This window comes from Euprymna scolopes, chromosome 29, assembly GCF_053919585.1.
Source record: "Euprymna scolopes isolate OS-2025 chromosome 29, ASM5391958v1, whole genome shotgun sequence".
Taxonomy (NCBI): Eukaryota; Metazoa; Mollusca; class Cephalopoda; order Sepiida; family Sepiolidae; genus Euprymna; species Euprymna scolopes.
Window position 1 is genome coordinate 58,840,607 of NC_136510.1, and position 17,364 is coordinate 58,857,970.

At 38.8% G+C, this 17,364-nt stretch overlaps 1 protein-coding gene across 6 annotated transcripts in view; it reads right to left on the reverse strand.

Moving 5' to 3' along the window:
• LOC145252658 (scavenger receptor cysteine-rich domain-containing protein DMBT1-like) overlaps positions 1–17,364 on the reverse strand; it is a 488,297-nt gene that overhangs the window by 400,253 nt on the left and 70,680 nt on the right. The window lies entirely within an intron of this gene.

The following is a 17,364-nucleotide window of genomic DNA, read 5'->3' on the forward strand; positions in this document are numbered from 1 at the left end:
ACACTCAAATTATTGAATTATAAGCTATTTCGGCTCTCGGTGTGCAGTGACTCAAAAGGCAGAAAATGGACAGATTCGACTTTCGCTTGATACCTGAGTTTGATGAATCTACCACTGGACTGTCTGTCGTCGAATGGGTGGAAAAGGCTGAGATCTGTACACTGTGCAGAATTAAAGAACCAACCACAGTCATTCCTTTGAGGTTAACCGGAGGGGCCTATGCAACTCGGGGATGAACCAGAATGGGATACAATCAAACACAGCCTGTGTACAGCGTTTGATACAGATCCGTTTGTTGCATGGCAACAGTTCACAAGCCCGCGACTTCACCTCAAGGAAACAGTTGATGTGTACCTAGCCGACCTACAAAAGTTGTCGGTACCATTTGGTGGGGTTAACAATAAGATATTAAGATGTGCCTTTTTGAGGAGGTCAGCAAACTGTTGCGGGCATCGTCACGAATTGATGAATTGACAACAGACGAGTTATTAGCCCGAGCTCGAAACATCTGTAAGGCACAGGAGCCAATTGCAGCAGCAACTAGTATTCAACATGCAACAGTCGAACCGCATGGAAGCAATGTAGATTCTCTCCCAGGTAGTAATAAGCGTGTAGGCCCAGTGTGCTATAAATGTGGGGAGGCCAGTCATTTTGCTAAGGATTGCTGGAGTGATAGGAGGTGTGTATATTCACGAGCACAGAGAACAGTACAATGCTATCGCTGCAATAAGTATGGGCACATATCTTGCAACTGTTCGGGAAACGACATTGCAGGCAAGGTACTATCGCCACTCTTGCCCCTTACCAACCGATAAACACAGGATTACCGGTCATTGGTGTTAAAATTGACGATGTGCAGTGTTCAGCACTCATAGACACGGGGTGTTCCCAGTCTATAGTTAGTGCACATTACTGTCAGATGTGGCGGGAGCAACCAGTCGGTATTATGACGATCAATGGTTTATCCCGAGCATGTTGTGGTGAAGGGACAATCACGATCTGTACTGAGAAGAGTGACACAGCCAAAGTTGATGTTCTGGTGATGCAAGAAAAACCCATTGGCTATGACATGTTGATTGGAATTGATGCAATACAAGCACTAGGAGGCGTCATAATCACAGCGACTGGAGGTGTAATGCTTGGAGAAGGAAAAGAAGTCTGTGCAGCCATGTCTATTGAAGAAAAAGGACTTCTGCGCTACGTTCGACGACAACGAAAAGGCGTGGACTGCAAAGTGGAAATGGACTATGAGCCAGGCACCAGATCGGCTATGCAACACCATTCCAGAGTATGCAGTTTCCACAAAGAATAGGGCCGCATATGAAGAACTTCAGCTGTGGATTGATAACGGATGGTTAATACCGTACCCACAGGAACGTCTGGGACCACCCAAAGGATTAATTCCACTCATGGCTGTTGAACAACCTACTAAAGACAAAATTCGGCCCGTAATGGATTACCGAGAATTGAATCAACATGTTGATGCTTTCACTGGAAACGCAGATATGTGTGCTGCTAAACTAAGAGAGTAGTGTCAGAAAGGGAGTAATGTAGCACTGCTGAATTTGAAGAGAGCCAACTGCAGATACGTGTCCATGAGTCATTATGGCCATTTCAGACAGTGATAATCAAGGGAAAACGATATTGTTTGACACGTTTAGGCCAAAACCTAAATGTAGCACCTTTAATAATGACAACTATTATTAAAACTGTTTTGATGCAGGATGAGACCACAGCAAAAACTGCTTCAGTTTACATTGATGACATCTACGTTAATGAGGATATAATGTCTGCGGATGTGGTTCGAGCAAAACTGGAATCGTTTGGGTTAATAAGCACCTAAAGGTCTATGAGAAGGGCAATACTTTGCGATGGAAGCAAGGGAGCCCGATTCCAGAGTTACCCAGTGTATTGACAAGACGCATTGTGTTTTCTATTTGTGGTAAATTAGTAGGACATCTACCTGTCTGTGGATGGCTCCGATCGGCAACAGGAGTGTTAAAAAGATGAGTAACTGAAGTAACCAAAGGATGGGACGACATGGTGGATGATGATTCTCTCCAGCAAATGATGGCTAAAATGTTGTCCAGAGTACATAGAAACGACCCTGCCCAGGGTGAATGGCAAGTATCTGGAAACGAACTGAATGCATGGGTTGACGCAAGTTCACTGGCTACAGGTGTCGTGTTGGAACAGTTGGGTGCTGTTGTGGAAGATGCGTGCTGGCTTTGTCCGAAAAATGATGCCCAGCATATAAATTTGGCAGAATTCGATGCCACGTTAAAAGGGCTTAATCTTGCATTGCAATGGCAGGCTAAGGTTGTGCATCTCCACACTGACTCGTTTTGTGTTTACCACTGGTTGACCGACACCTTGACTGGAAAGGCTCGAGTTAAGACTAGAGCTGAAAGTGAGATGTTAGTACGAAGGAGACTGGCAATAATAAAGCGTATAGTTGACGAATGCAGCTTGTAGGTGGACATTACCTTAGTTTCCTCGATGCAGAATTTGGCTGATAGCTTGACTAGAGTACCAAAGAGGTGGATTGATGTAATGAAGCAGGGATCTGATCCTCCACAATATACATGCGAGGCCGTAACAGATCAATTAACACCTGACCAGATCTGTACAATACATCAGCTGAGTGGACATCCCGGAATTCAGAGGACAACATATTTTGTCCAAAGAGTGTGTCCTTCAACTACAAGAGCATCAATCAAGGCAGCTATACGTTCATGTGAAGAGTGTCAGCGAATTGATCCGGCACCGTCCCAATGGCAAAAAGGGAAGCTTGAGGTGGAGAACAACTGGTATCGAGTAGGAATGGATGTAACTCATTATGAGGGCAAGCATTTTTTGACCTTGACAGATTGTGGTCCAACACGTTTCACGATATGGCGCCTGTTGACATGACAGGATGCATCTAGCATTATACAACAGTTGAGAGCTGTCTGTTTTTAACGTGGTGCCCCGCTGGAAATTTTGACTGATAACGCCACTACGTTTCGATGTCAAGAATTTCAGAAATTTATGCAGGAATGGGGCATTAGAATGCGTTACCGATGGGCATATTTTCCAGAAGTGTTTAGACCCAAAATTGTTGGGGGAGATTAGTAGAATCTACAAAGGCCAACTCTTTAAACTTTGACCGTTTGACAGCCGATCTTTCGCCCCCTAACTTATTAAAATGCTTGCTACATATCTGAATATCTGTTATGTATAAAATTCAAATGTTTAGACCCAAAATTGGCTGAGTAGTTTGCTAAACACCGCAACGGTCAAATTTTTAAAACTTTGACCCCTTGGCAGCTCAAAACAGATTAAAAAGCTTGCCCTATGTCTGAATAGCCTCTATGTAATATTTCAAATTTTTAGACCAGAAATTGGCTGAGTAATTTGGTAGAGACCGCTGAGGTCAAATTTTTTTTAACTTTGACCCAACATTTACTTTTTTGGGTCAAATCAAATTCTAAAGTTTGATCCATGTTCAAGCAACCTGCATTTAAAATTCCAAGAGTTTAGACCTAAAATTGACGGAGGAGTTTGGTAGAGTTCACAAAGGCCAAACCGTTGAACTTTGATCCCTTGAAAGCCAAATTTCTGGTCGAAAACTGATTAAAAAGATTTTCCTCAATCTCAATAACCCTTATGTCAAATTTCGAATCTGTAGGTCGAGAAATGACAGACATTTGGTAGGGAATGTACAAACACAGACACACACATACATTTTCACTTTCATATATACTAGCATTTCAGCACGGCGTTGCTCGAGTGTTTGGATGTGTATGTTGAACAAAAAAAAAAGGGGTAATAGGAAGGTAGGCTCGAACCCGTACCGCAAAGGAGGAAAAGAACGGGGTAAAACCTAACGTTTATGCTGTTACGACCACCGCCAAACCGGAAGCAACATTTTTTAAAATTAAGGCTAGACAATCTAAAGGAGAGGATAACTGTAAGAAATATCGGCGAAAAAAGTGACCCCCCCCTGTGCCTAGTTGAAGGGAAAGATATTAATGCTTTTAGCCAATTTTCCGATATTTGTCGTATGAAAGGTCGAACTTTAAAACGATACTGATCTTGGTAAAATCCGTCGCCTCTATTGAAAGTTTAAGGCAGACATGCAAACAAACATACATACATACATACATACATACATACATACATACATTTATGTATTGGTTATTAGCATTTTCGACCCAAACTGATGAAAAAGCTTGCCTTATCTCTGAATACCCTTTATGTAAAATTTCAAATATTTAGACCAGAAATTGTCTGAGTAATTTGGAAGAGACCGCAGAGGTCAATTTTTTAAAAACTTTCACCCCTATTATGATCCCTTAAAATTTATTGTTTTGAGCTCAAATCAAATTATTAAGTTAGATCCATGTCCAAGGAACCTATATCTAAAATTTCAAGTGCGTAGACCCACAATTGTCAGAGGAGTTTGGTAGAGTTCTCAAAGGTAAAATCGTTGAACTTTGACCCTTTAATCGACAAATTTCTGGCCAAAAACCGATCACATCGATTTTCCCAAATATCACTACCCTGTATATCAAATTTCGAGTCTGTAGACTAAAAATTGACAGAGTTATTGTGTACGGAAATGTACACACACACACACACACACACACACACACACAGACACGTTCACTTATATATATATATATATATATATATATATATATATATATATATATATATATACTAGCCTTTCAGCCCGGCGTTGGCCGGGTGTTTGGAGATGTGTGTGGAGCAAAAAAAAAAAGTGGTAGTAGGAAGACAGGCTCGAACCCATACGGCGAAGGAGGAAAAGAACGGGGAAAAAACTTGACGTCTTTGCTGTTACGATCACCACCAAACCAGAAATGATGTAGGTTTAAATCAGGGCTAGATAATCGAAAAGAGGGGCTGCATTTCGAAAATATTGGTGAAAAAGTTCCCAGTTGAGGATGAAGAAATTAATGTTTTTAGCCAATTTTTCGGTATTTGTCGTCTGAAGAGTTGAGCTTCAAAACGATACTGATCTTGTGAAAATCCATTGACTCTGTCGAAAGTTTTAGGCAGATATGCAAACATACATACATACATTTATATATTGGTAGCTCACATGTTCAACCCAAACCAATTAAAAAGTTTAACCTATCTCTGAATACCCTTTATGTAAAATTTCAAATATTTAGAACAGAAATTGTCTGAGTAATTTAGAAGAGACTGAAGAGGGCAATTTTTTTTTTTTAACTTTGACCCCTATTATGACCCCTTAATATTTATTGTTTTGGGCTCAACTCCAGTTATTATATTAGATCAGCGGCAAAGGAACCTATATTTAAAATTTCAATTGTTTATACCGAAAATTGTCGGAGGAGTTTGGTAGAGTTCTCAAAGGTAAAATCGTGGAACTTTGACCCCTTAACAGCCAAATTTCTGCCCGAAAACAGATTACAAAGATTTTCCCAAATCTAACTATCCTGTATATCAAGCTCCGAGTTTGTAGACTGAAAATTGACAGAGTTATTGTGTCTGGAAATGTACACAGACAGACACACAGACAAACACTTTCGCTTTTATAGATATACTAGCATTTCAGCCCGGCGTTGCTCAGGTGTTTGGAAGTGTATGTTGAGCAGAAAAAAAAAAAGCGGTCAATTTTAAAATTTATTGTTTTCGGCTCAAATCAATTTATTAAGTTAGATCTATGTCTGTCCAAAGAAACCTATATAATATTTCCAGCGTTTCGACCCAAAATTGTCAGAGGAGTTTGGTAGATTTCTCAAAGGTCAAAACATTGAATTTTGACCCTTTAATAGCAAAATTTCTGGCCGAAAACAGATCACATAGATTTTCTAAAATCCCAGTACACTGTATATCAAATTTCAAGTCATTAAAATTGACAGAGTTATTGCGTAAGGAAATGTACAGACACAGACACGTTCACGTTTATATATATATATATATATATATATACTAGCATGGGGGCCCGGCGTTGCACGGGTATTTGGAGGTGTATGTTGAGCAAAAAAAAAAAAGGGGGTCAATTTTTTTAACTTTATGACCCCTTAAAATTTATTGTTTTGGGCTCAAATCAAGTTATTAAGTTAGATCCATGTCCAAGAAATCTATATTTAAAATTTCAAGTGTTTATACCCAAAATTGTCGAAGGAGATTGGTAGAATTCTCAAAGGACAAATCGTTGAACTTAAACCCCTTAACAGCAAAATTTTTGGCCGAAAACCGATCAAATAGATTTTCCCAAATCTCAGTACCTTGTATATCAAATTTCGAGTCTGTAGACTGAAAATTAACGGAGTTATTGCGAAGGAAAATGTACACAGACATATAGACACGTTCACTTTTACAGATATACTAGCATGGGTGCCCGGTGTTGCCCGGGTATTTGGAGGTCTATGCTGAGCAAATAAAAAAAAGCAGTCAATTTTTTAAAACTTTCACCCTTATTATTACCCCTTAATATTTATTGTTTTGGGCTCATATAAATTATTAGATCCATGCCCAAGGAACCTATATCTAAAATTTCAAGTGAAGTGTGTTGAACCAAAATTGTCGGAGGAGTTTGGTAGAGTTCTCAAAGGTCAAATCGTTGAACTGTAACCCTTCAACAGCCAAATTTTTGGCCGAAAACCGATCACATAGATTGTCCCAAATCTCCGTACACTGTATATCAAATTTCGAGTCTGTTGGCTAAAAATTGACAGAGTTATTGCGTAGGAAAATGTACACAAACAGACACACAGATACACAGACAGACAGACACTTTCACTTTTATAGATATAGTAGCATGGGTGCCCGGCGTTGCCCAGGTGTTTGGAAGTGTATGCTGAGCAAAAAAAAACGAAAAAAACAACAGTCAATTTTTAAAATTTTGACCCCTATTATGACCCCTTAAAATTTATTCTTTTGGGCTCAAATCTATTTATTAAATTAGATCCAGATCCAACGAACCTATATCTAAAATTTCAAGTGTTTAAACCCCAAATTGTCGGAGTAGTTTGGTAGAATTCTCAAAAGTCAAATCGTTGAACATTGACACCTAAGCAGGCAAATTTCTGGCCAAAAACGGATTACAAAGATTTTCCCAAATCTCAGTACCCTGAATATCAAATTTTTAGTCTGCAGACTAAAAATTGACAGAGTTATTGCATAGGGAAATGTACACAGACAGACAGACACACACACAGACACGTTTACTTTTATAGATATATAGATAGATAGGTAGGCTAATAGATTAAATAAAAATATATACGTATACATAAATATATATGGAAACAATTTTTTGTTTACTGTAAAATTTCAAGTGTTTAGACTCCAAATTGTCGAAGGAGTTTGGTAGAGTTCTCAAAGGTCAAATCGTTGAACTTTGACCCCTTAACAGACAAATTTCTGGCTGAAAATCGACCAAATAGATTTTCCCAAATCTCAGTACCATGTATATCAAATTTTGAGTCTGTAGATTGAAAATTAACAGTTATTGGGAAGGAAAATGTGCACACACAGGCAGACAGACATACAGACACGTTCACTTTTATAGATATATAGATAGACTAGCCTTTCAGCCCGGGGTGCCCGGGTGTTTGGAGGTGTATGCTTAGCAAAAAAAACCAAAACAAAATAAAAACACGGTCAATTTTTTTAACTTTGACCCCTAATCTAAAATTTCAGGTGTTTAGACCTAAAATTGTCGGAGGAGTTTGGAAGAGTTCTCAAAGGTCAAATTGTTGAACTTTGACCCCTTAACAGCAATATTTCCGGCTGAAAACATATCACAAGGATGTTCCACAATCTCAGTACCCTGTATATCAAATTTTGAGTCTGTAGACTTAAAATTAACAGAGTTATTGCGTAGGGAAATGTACAGACACACACACAGACAGACACACAGACACGTTCACCTTTATAGATATATTAGCATGGGTGTCTGGCGTTGCCCGGGTGTTTGGAGGTGTATGCTGAGCAAAAAAAAAACAAACAAACAAAAAAAAAAAAAACGGTCAATTTTTTTAAAACTTTCATCCCTATTATGACCCCTTAACATTTATTGTTTTGGGCTCAAATCTATTTATTAAGTTAGATCCATGTCCAAGGAACCTATATCTTTAATTTCAAGTGTTTAGACCCCAAATTGTCAGAGGAGTTTGGTAGAGTTCTCAAAGGTCAAATCGTTGAACTTTGACCCCTTAATCTCCAAATTTCTGGCCGAAAACCGATCACATAGATTGTCCCAAATCTCCGTACACTGTATATCAAATTTCATGTCTGTAGACTAAACATTGACAGAGTTATTGCATAGGGAAATGTACACAGACACACAGACAGAGGGGGAGAATTGAATGCCTACTAGACACCAACCTCGGGTGTCTTCAGTCTCTCTGTACAGGGGTTTACCAGGGACTCTGGTATGAGGATACTTTCAATTTTTTATTTAAAGTAAACCCTGACCAAATATTCGAATTTAAATGAAAATGAAAAATAAAACTAAATCATCAAACTGGCAGGATGTCGCCCAGGATAAAAAAGATCCCCTCAGCATGGCTAAGCACTGGGCCATATGAGGAAAATAACAGTGCACCTTCTCCTTGTGATGTTTCCACAAATGAAAACACTAAGCTGGACACTCCACCAGACCAGTCAAATTCTAGTCCTGGAATCCGGCATGACCAAACAAGAACCACTAAGAAAAGACACTATAACCAAGTCAAGTGGTCGCTTGAGGAGAAAAAAATTATTCTTCACAGTTTCGCATACTCCAGGTATGAGAAATGGGGGGAAGAAAAAAAACACAGTATTTGAGGCTCAAATTCTTCACCCTTACCAAAAGAAAAAAACAACAATAACCACAACTAAGAACTTACTTTCAATTATATCGCAAATATATAAATATCTCCCAAAAGATGTTAGAGAGTCAATTGAGAAGAAAGCTTTTAGTGAAGCAGCGATTGATTTTACCAAATCTAACACTGCTGAATTTGCCCAAGTGGAATAAGGAAGAAAAATGGACATTGATTTGGTCAATGGAATACGCAAAAATAAAATACCAAAAACTCACAGACAGTTGTAAGCAATGGCAAAAGATTTTTAAGTACCACTGCCCAAACAAGAAGGGGATTGAGAAGGAAAAGTTAACATGCCAGAGATCTAATTTTCTGAGAAACAATGTCTTTTCTGGTGAGCAAATATCCCAGCTAAAATAAGATGTGCATGAAATGGCTAAAAACAACATTTGCCCAATCAGCAATCCCCTCCCTATACCCAAGATCTGCCAAACCAAACAAGAGGACAATACAACAAATTCTCACGTGACACACCTCCCTGAGACAATGCCAACAAGTCCAAGTCTTAGATGTCTACCAAAAACAAACCAGAAATATATCCGACATGCCACTCCATCAAATAATGCAACATCTCCCCAGGAATCACTCCCAACAGACCCAACACAATTTAAACATGGGCAGACATGCCAACAGTATGTCCCACTTCAACATGTGACATTTTACACGGACCAGTTGGAACTAGAGGAAGAGCTGACAAACAGGATAGAAATAGCATGAGGTCTGGCTGTTGAAGATCGGCCCAGACTGGTAAAAATTACTATGAATAAAGCCTTCAAAGTGCTTGTTTCAAAAGTCAACGATGCCCTTGAAACAATCACTCCGATTAACGCACCATTGAGTGAAATAAATCATACAACGGGCAGCATGGTTTATCCAATTAAAACTCTTACCCAAACACCAGGAGAGTAAAAGATGAAACATGAAGGCTAAATCATATAACCAAGCCTGGAAACGTAAACTCCAGCAGAAAATAGACAGACTTCGAAAGGAAACTGCCTAGATATATTCATTCCTATCCTGTGAAACCCCAGGCAAAAAACTAAATAAGAAGGTGAATAAGTTGAAAACTTATTATTCCCTCCAAGACCAAGCACCGATGCAACATACGACCATCTCATTGCTGGTGATTACCTAGAAAGTGAGCAGAAGGGGTGTACGAGGAAAAAGCTAGGCACAAAAGACCAACTCCTTGTAAACAGAACCATATTAGAAGACTGCAGGAGAAGACAAAGAAATCTATCAATGGCCTGGATCAATGCAAAAAGGCCTTTGACAGTATACCTCATTCCTGGATACTTCGCTGTTTGGAGTTGTACAATGTGCACACTGATATTACATCATTCCTTCCAAAACAAATGGCCAGATGGTGCACATCAATTACATTACAGCACACGGAAAGAACGATACAGACCCCAAACATAAAGATCAAGCGAGGAATATTCCAGGGAGACAGCCTCTCACCGCTCCTTTTCTGCCTCACAATGGATCTACTAAGTAAACTACTTAAGCGATCCAATGCTGGATACAATCTCAGAATGGGCAGAAAGAAGGAAGAAAATAAAAGAGTAAACCATCTACTCTTTATGGACGACTTGAAACTCTATGCAGAATCCAAGAAACAACTTAAAAATTATACAGAGGACATCTGTATGGAATTTGGATTCGGCAAATGCGCTAAGTGCACCATAAAGAAAGGAAGAAAGACAGCATCAGAACATCTTAATCTTGACAATGGCTCTATTGAAGACCTTGAAGAGGATGGTGTCTATAATTACCTGGGAGTAGAGGAGAATGAGACACTTGAACATGGAAAGATGAGAGAAAAAGTTCAGGGAGAATACTTCAAGCGACTTAAAAAAATTCTCTCATCAGAATTATCACCAAAAAACAAAATTAATGCCATTAATCAATTGGCAATACCTGTTGTCTCTTATGGATTTGGCATAATCAATTGGCCACAAAACTGCATCAATAGTCTTGATGTAAAAACTTGGAAAATGCTGGCCCTTCATAAAGTCATTTACAAACATCAGTGCATGGACAGGCTGTACTTACCACGGGAGAAGGTGGTTTAGGCCTCACTGATATAAACCACGCATACCGAGCTTCAGTGGTAAGCATAGGCCAATACATCAAATGTTCTTCTGACCCCAAAATAAAAATGGTGAATGAACATCACACCAAATGTTTGCCCCAGCAGACGTCAACCACAAAGCTCGGTGAAAATTTCAGTGGTAACACACTGGACAACACAATAGAAGAATATGACAACTCAGCAACCCTAATCGCGCAAAAGAAGAGAAAAGAGTATACAAAAAGGGAACTGAACAAGAAGACTAGAAGGATGGCAACAACATAAGAGAGCAGGCAGGTTCATGGAAGAACTGAACCAGAGCTACATTGACAAGGAGGCCTCACTACAATGGCTTAAAAGTGACAAATTTCCATTTGATGAAGATTGATTAATTATAGCTGCACAAGACCAAGGCTTACTCACAAATGGATTTAAGAAAATGGCTGGTCTACAAAAAAACCACCAATGCAGATTCTGTCACTCAGCTGTTGAAAGCCCAAGCCACCTAATGTCTGGATGCAAGATCCTTTTAGCCGATGGTCATTACACTGCTTGCCACAACAAAGTGTGTAGATACTTACATTGGAAGATCTGTGGAGAGATGCAACTAGATAGGTCGTCGAACATCTGGGAACATGAACCACCACCGATAACATCAAATGGAAAAGTGACAGTGTTCTACGACAAAGACATACAGGCAGGCAGATACATAAAAGACAACGCCATCAAGCCAGATATAGTAATATGGAACAAGCCCGAAAGAACTGCACTTATCGACATCACAGTTCCAAACGACTTTGGCCTTAGAGCAGAACGGGAAAAGATAACAAAATATCAGGACCTAAAAAATGATCTAAAAACAATATGGTCTCTGAAAGAAATAAACATCATACCAGTTGTGACAGAAGCAACTGGCCTAATAAAAAAGAACCTTCAAAAATACTTAGAAGCAATCCCTGGAAAATCAAGCTGTAAGGAAATACAGATAGCAGCCATAAAGGGGACAGTGTCTATTCTTAAAAGAGCCCTCAGTTATAAATTTAAACTATAATAGAATCAAGTGTTAGCCCCAGGAAGGAGCCCATTGACCTCTTCAAACTAACAAAAGTAAAATTAAAAAAAAAGAGACACACAGACACGTTCACTTTTATAGATATATAGATAGATAGATATGTAGACTAATAGATTAAACAAAATATATACGTATACATAAATATATATGGAAACAATTTTTTGTTTACTGTAAAGGTTTTTCGCAAATATTATGCAAGTATGAATGAGGTAGAATATTTTACACGTAATAGTTAACTCTAGATGATCATCCCATAAGAAAACCGAAAAAACTAATATGGAATTAATTAAAATGAATGTTTAAAAGAATATGCAAATTGTCTAGATCTTTTGCTAGTGAATGCAATTCTACGACCCCATATGTAACAAAATTGTATTTTCTTTTTGAATAAATAGAAAAGAGTGTTTTTAATATGAATATCAATACACACAAAAGAAAAACGAATTTATAGGAGTATATATATACATAACTAACAGGTGTGCCTGGCATTGCCCGGGTGTTTGTAATCGTGTAAAAAATAAAAACCTAAAAAAAGTAGATAGAGAGAGGTGGCTAACCATTATTCTATATTGGTAACAAAATGAATAAGTTGGTAAATAAGTTAAGAATCATGCAAGCACAGAAATAAACGTCTACCTGGAGGGCAGTTAAGCATCCTGCTTTCTGCCGCTTTATTTTTTCCCACGGTGGCGGGAAAAACTAGCTCCGATCAAAAAGAGGGAACTCTGGCAGTGTTCAAATAAATAGCAATTGCCTGATATGAAGGTTTTCAAACACATTGATCAAACCTAATTGCCTTTAAAACGTTGTAGAAGACTAGGATATAAATACCCTAACTTGCTACAAGAAAAAATAATGAAACGAATTGAATGAAGGAAACAAAGAACTCAAATGCTGGAATAAAATAAACATGTCGTTTATTTTCTATTGAGAAATGAAAGTCTTGGGTGTACACGTGTTCATTCAGCCGTTGACGACTACGCGCGTGGAAGGAAAGGGGAATGCAATAGAGAAACGCGAAGTGGCAAGCCGGCCTGTAGAAAGAGAGGGTTAAGCTCAGTAGAGCGTCGCGCACATGTCTGTTTTGATGGACCAAAGCGAAGGGGAGATAGAGTGAGAAATGTCAATCCAGTTAATGGAGAGAGAAAGCGTATAAAGTGTACATACTGTTTGTTGGCTTTTTGTCCCACATAGTAGCAAGTGGTGTGAGGCACGTGCGTGCGCGCGCATGCCGAAAAGGCACGCTGTCGGTCTGTAGACCGTACAGCTCGAAAGCTGGTCCTAAAAGCTGCTTATTGCTCCTGCTTTTATAGGTGTTTCTGCTGGTCTTTTGCACATGTGTGGATTTCCTTTGAAAGGGGAAGTGATGTTGTCCATGTATGCGTGTATGTGTGTACATTAGCGTGTGTGTTTGTATACACGCGAACGTGAATATGTGTACATGTGTGGACGTGGGCGTGTATGTTTGTGTGTGCGTATGTATATGACAAGTAATATAGCTTGAAATGTGAACGCGTGTTTTTGTGTGAGATTAGAAAAGGCTCGCGCAACGTCCCAGCCCGGAAGGCCAGACAGATGCCATATTTGTTTCCCGATGAGAGCAAATTAGACACAAGGTTATTTTTTAATGGGGGGGGAGGGTGACCCAGGATGGCACTTTGGCAGGGTCCAAATAAAAAAATAGCAATTGTCTGATATGAAGGGTCTTTCCCACATTGATCAAAACTGATTACTTTTGAACGCAGCAGCTGAAGCACAGATGCTACACTTTGATTTGTGGAAGGAACCAGCTCCCCCAAGGGGGTACTCTAGCAGGGTCAAAATTGTCTGGTATGAAGGGTTTCCCCCACATTGTCAAAAACACTGATTGCTTTAAAGTAATTGTCTGGTATGAGGAATTACCCCACATATTTGAGGTCTTTGATCCCGAGCCAAGAAGGCCAGGTGGATGCTTTTATATAGTACTTGGTCTCGGCTCTAGTATTATTTACTACCAGAGCTTCAGTTGGGGTTCTAAGTCACTTAGATACAAGGCCAGTAGGGGAAAAAGGGGATTGGGGATCATTCTAACTACTTTGCTAGGTCTTTTCAAGACCTTATTTTTGGCCCTAAACTAAGACACCATAATACCTCATTTTCTTCATGGCGCTTATCTACTTAATATCCCCAGTTTATGAAATGGAATTATATGTACAATTTCTGAAAATAAAGAAAAAACATGTATATACAAGCAACAAAAGCAAAAATAATATGTACAAACAAAAGCATTTTTTTTATTATATGCATGGGATGAATTTATGGGAGGGTGGCGCAAACACCCAAAAGAAAAAAAGAAAGAAAACAACTAAACAAAATACCTATGGGGATGGATTAGTAAGGGGCCCTCTCAACCTAATTCTAAGTATGGAGCACCCACTGTTTTCCGACTAAAAGTCGAAAACAAGCAGGTCGTTCCCTATTGGGGGACCTAAAGGCGATGTTTCAAAAACAAATTAGATAAGGCTGGGGACATAGGGAATGAATGGCGTCTTTCAAGATAAATATATATATAGGGGCTACAAACCAGGGATAAAACAAAGGGTGGACTGGGCATCTTTGGAAGCTCTCTTAGTGCCGATGAAAAATAAAACAGAGTCAGGATCGACTCTCATACTCACCTTAGACTAGAACCTAATAAAGTTTTTCCACTTGAAGTGGTTACCAACCTAACTATCTTAATGATAAGAAAACTTTGATCAGGGCTGGGTTCTATAAAATCTTAGCATCGCCAGACCAAAACAAACTCAAACTTGTCGGATGCAAAAGCTAGTGTTCTGTCAAAGTTCATGCGATGTAATCTTTTCCAATCGCATCTGATCTTTACTTTAAGCTGATGCTTAAAATGAGTAACCAGATCCTGATCCAAAACAGATCTAACCCCATGAACTATGTAAAGATGTGTAACCCACGTCATTAATTTAGCTACTGCACCAACCATTTCTCCCTAGTAAACAACAGGTCCATGTTGTTGACAACATATGCCAAATCAAGTGGTACTAACATTGCAGCGCGAGCAGATGGAAAACTCTTCTTCCCTTCTGCTGTCCCCGACAAGTCTGCCATAGAGTAGCAGTGCATTCCATACTAGTCTCCACGTTATTGAAAATTCTGAGTAATTCCACTACGAGAGAACCTCCTCCCTCGGCATGCATAGCCACTCAACCAGCGGATCTTTAGCAGTCCCCACCACTAAATCCCGATATAGTCTCTTCCTAGGCTGACCAAGGTCACTGGAACCTGACAATGCCCTAAGAGCAGCCTGGCATTTGGTGAAGAACAGCGTCTCCCCACCTGGTCTTTGACAATCTTCAGTGGAGTGGTCGGATATGAGTCGAGGAAAGGAGCACTCGAATACAGAGACCCATAGAGAATCTTCAAGTAAAGTCTGACTTTCAGCGTGTCGATGACACTCCAGATCAAGCATCCTCAAGCCTCCCTCGCTAAGACTTTGTGTACAGACACGTCTATGGACAAACGGCTTTTCTCCTTTCCAAAGAAGCTTGAAAAGGAGTCACTCAAAAGTCTTAGGCACGCCGCAGGCAGAGGGAAGTACAGACATACGGTAAAGAATCAATGAAAAGATGTAAGTGAAGCACGCCTCCGCACGACCCTTAAAAGACAATTTCCTATAAATCCAAGACCAAACAGACGATTCGTCGGTCCAGCCGAAATCACCTGGCAGTGTGTTAGCTCCCAACTGGGCTCCAAACCGCAGGCCAATGGACTTGCTATGGTTGACAATGTGATGTCTTTATACTCAGCAATCACCTTAAGCACATTTGCTGCCAGGTAGAGCTATGCCACCCAGGACTGGTCTCGCCGTCTTGTCTCTTAACTTGTGAAGGAAGGGCTCCAATACCAGGAAATAAAGCAGAAGCCCACTGACGCACTGACTGAGAGACCCCAAACGACTCCAAGCAAGTTTTATTTTTGTTATTATATGAATTTGGAGATACCGACATTAAAGTTAATGATTTTATAATGTACACATAGAAAAAAATAAAATAAAATAAAATAATAGACAAACGTATTATTTTTAATTTTATCATTAATATTGTGTAGAAATAACTTGGGGGTGCTGCAGTCCCACAGTTCCATGCACGAGCCGCCACTGAACTAATACTTACTAGAGAGTCTTTAATAACCTTTGATAATAAGTATTGGACCAGGAAAAATACCCCTAACCACTTCAACATTTTAATGGGCTTGACGGATTCGACTCAGGTCACTGATCTAGTTGGCCTTTTTCTTTTAAATGAAATACATTGTATACTCCATAAACAGTTCAAACTTGAAGGAGGACTATACAGAGATGATGCACTTTTCGTAACTAACTCTACAAATAATAATTACGAAAAAGCAATTAAAGCTCTACATAAATTATTTAAAAATTATGGACTTAGTATAAAAATCGACCCTAATAAAAAAATTGTTAATTTCTTAGACATAACCTTAAATCTTGAGAATTCTACCTTTGAACCCTATCATAAACCTAACCAATCCCTACTATATGTCCACGATGAATCAAACCACCCTAAATCAATATTAAAATCAATAGTTCCCAATATCGCTTTAAGAATTTCTAGACTGTCTTCTACTAAATCCATATTTATCAAAAATGAAAAATATTACAATGAAGCCCTTAAAAACTCGGGATACAATTCGCAAATTAAATTCATAAATAAAAATGATAGAAACATAAACTGCATTGAAAATAAACCTATTAAGAGCGTAATAACATATAATATGGCAATGTCTTCCCGTATGCGAGTTAAGAAAAATAACCAAGAGACAAAAAAAGATAAAACCAAACTACAAATATTAGATAATAATACAAATAAACAACAAACCAAAACCCGTAAACGTAAGAATAGACATAAGGAGACCCTATGGTTCAACCCTCCATATTCTAAAAACCTAGAGACAAACATAGCCAGAGAATTTTTTAAAATATTAGATAAGAACTTTAAAGCCCCCCATAGATATAATAAAATTTTCAATAAGAACACAATAAAAGTCTCTTACTCTACTATGCCTAACCTTCATCAAAAACTAATTAGCTCTAATAATAAGAAAATTAATAAGCTACAAAATACAACTATACAAAATACATCAGACTGTAACTGTAGAAGAAAAAATAAATGTCCCCTACAAGGCTCATGTAAAATTAAAAAAGTTATCTATAGCTGCACAGTATAAAAAACCCCAAATCTACATGAATCTATTAACAGCCATAACTCAACTACCAGATTAAATAATGACAACAACTTAAACCAATCTACCGATCAATTACAAACCAACCCACCATATAATAATCCAGCACCAGACCTAAC